This window comes from Etheostoma cragini, chromosome 10 (assembly GCF_013103735.1).
Source record: "Etheostoma cragini isolate CJK2018 chromosome 10, CSU_Ecrag_1.0, whole genome shotgun sequence".
Taxonomy (NCBI): Eukaryota; Metazoa; Chordata; class Actinopteri; order Perciformes; family Percidae; genus Etheostoma; species Etheostoma cragini.
In genome coordinates, this window is record NC_048416.1 from 4,260,049 (window position 1) to 4,262,528 (window position 2,480).

The following is a 2,480-nucleotide window of genomic DNA, read 5'->3' on the forward strand; positions in this document are numbered from 1 at the left end:
CTTGTTTCTGCAACAGCTCCTTGAGAATCAGATACAATAAAAACTATTGAGGACATATTTTCCTCTGACATGTCGCAGAATTAAACGAGATCGCTCCAGTCGGCAGAAACAAGCAGCAATGGAAGTTAATAAGATAATTGTCCAGCTTGTATTTACGTTCATAAAGTGCTCGTTTTGCTGCTGACAGACTCAGATTAATATTCTAAGTGTCTGACAACATTATGGAAGAGATTTCTAAGGAAGTCGACCTTTCTGTTAAAGATTAAGATCCTTTTCAAAACTTAAAAGTCCGCGAAATTGCGTTCGCTACCCACCAGACTCCATGTAAATAATCAGTGATTTTAGCATCGTAAAACACGGCTTCTAAAACCTCTCTGAGCAGCGCTGGCTCTGGCTGCCTTCAGCCTGCGGGCGTAGGGTGCGACCATCCCCATCACCCTAGGTTCAGAGGCCGTCTAATGGCAGGCTAACGTTCGTACTTTGAGATAATAGGGTTTTACATTTACAGTAAATTTACGACCCCGCAAGTCGTCTGTCTGTTGTTTTACAACTTCATATTTGTGCTTCCAGTCTTCTTCATTCAGAAGCTTTTTAAAAACATTAGAATGGGTTTTACCCAGGGCTCGGTTTTGTGCCTTCAGAACTTTCTCTTCAGCTTCCAGTTTTACGTACTTGTTCTTTAAATGTCCGTTATTCCTGAGCTGGTCATTTACGACTTGGATTTGCTGATTCAAATTATTGTTGTCTTTCTTCAAAACGTCCATGCGGTCCAATGTTTTCTTGTGCATGTCACACCAGATGTTTAAATTGTCCCATTTATTTTTGAGAGCCTGGACTTCCTGCAGCAAGGCATCGTTTTCACAGCTCATGTGTTCATTTAATGCCTTGACTGCCTCTATCTCTTCTTCCAAATCGTTGTCATTCTCAATACTGTGGTGCATCTCCTGAATCTGATGTCGCAAAGCCTCATTCTGCTGGCTAATTGCCTCTTTCTTGGCTTTTACATCGCTGCAGGATTGCCAATTCCTCCCCTTGAGCTCCAGGAGTTGGCTTTGCAGGGCGGTGTTTTGCTGGTTCATTGCCTCTGTCTGCCGTTTTAATGCAGCACACATTGTGTCCACACTAGTGTCAATTTGGAGTTTCTTTCTGCAGGTAGTAAATCTCACTCTGTAGCTCCTCGTGCTCTTGTCTCACAGCCTCATATTCTTCTTTCACTTCATCAACATTGTTCAGTCGGTTTTTGAGATCTCTAACCGTGTGTTACAGAGTTTCCCGCTGCACATCCAGCGCCTCATTTGAAGCTTTAGGTTCTTTATATAAAGCCTCAACAATGCTGTAATTTAGGACCTTTTCGCTGAGCTTCCCCACTTCTTTTAAAACGTATTCACATTTCTTTGCAGCTTTTTCCTCTGCCTTCCCTGACTCTAATACTTCCTCCAAATTTTCCCAGCCGTTGAACTGTCTCTGGTGCTTTTGAATTTGGTGGCGCAGGGTCTTAAGCTGTTGGGAGATGGCCTGTAGGCTCACACTCATTTCATCCTGGTTGCTACCCATAACTGTCGGTTCCTGGTGGTGGGCCATGGTGTCGTTCTCCAAGGACTCCAGAGGAAGGACAATGTTTTGGTTGCAACTTGTCTTTTGGTCTCTTAAAGCTTGTCGCTGAAAAATACTTCTCTGTTTAGCACAGAAATACAGACGCCAGGTGTATTGTCAGTTTTGAAGTGATTATCATCAACACACTACAGTAAAACCGTGATGAGATTCTCAGTACTCGGTGAAAGATCGCTTGTCAATCAACCTTCTGACAGATAACCAAAAGTCTTTTTGATCCTGGTAAAGGTAGAATGTGTTACTTTGATTGTTGACATCAGTGCATTCTAATTCTATGATGCAACATAAAGGCAGCTGTTCCCTTGCTGACAAGGAACTAAGTTGCATAATGGGTAACATAGGTCTGTAAACAGCTGTTGCCTTGGTGACAATGGATGGGTTGCATTTTGGATAACCTAGGCAAGTAAATGCTTAGAATACAAATGGTAACTCTGGTTGTGCTAAAACGTTTTAACTGATCATTGCAAGTCTGCTGATATTGAAGGATTTATGCTGTGGGAGTCTGATAATAATTAGGGATGAGCGAGTACAGCATTATCTGTATCTGTTTACCACATGAATTATCTGTATCCATATCCGTTCTCGGACTGGGCGGGGCCTAACCCGGAAGTGGTCCGATTTAACCCGGAAGTGGGTTGGGTTGTCTTGAAATGGGCGGGTCTTTAACCGGTATGTTATTTTAAGCATGCAATTGATATGGGTTGATCAGAAATTGTTATATTTATTGCTGATTAGAAAACTATTTCCATGACAGCATCGGCATTGCGCTTCAGATCAGTGGTTTTGTCATGCCCAGCCAACATGTACATATGGGCCCCATATGGGTTACAAATGGGCTCAATGGGTACCAAGTGGGCATGGGCTTTAAC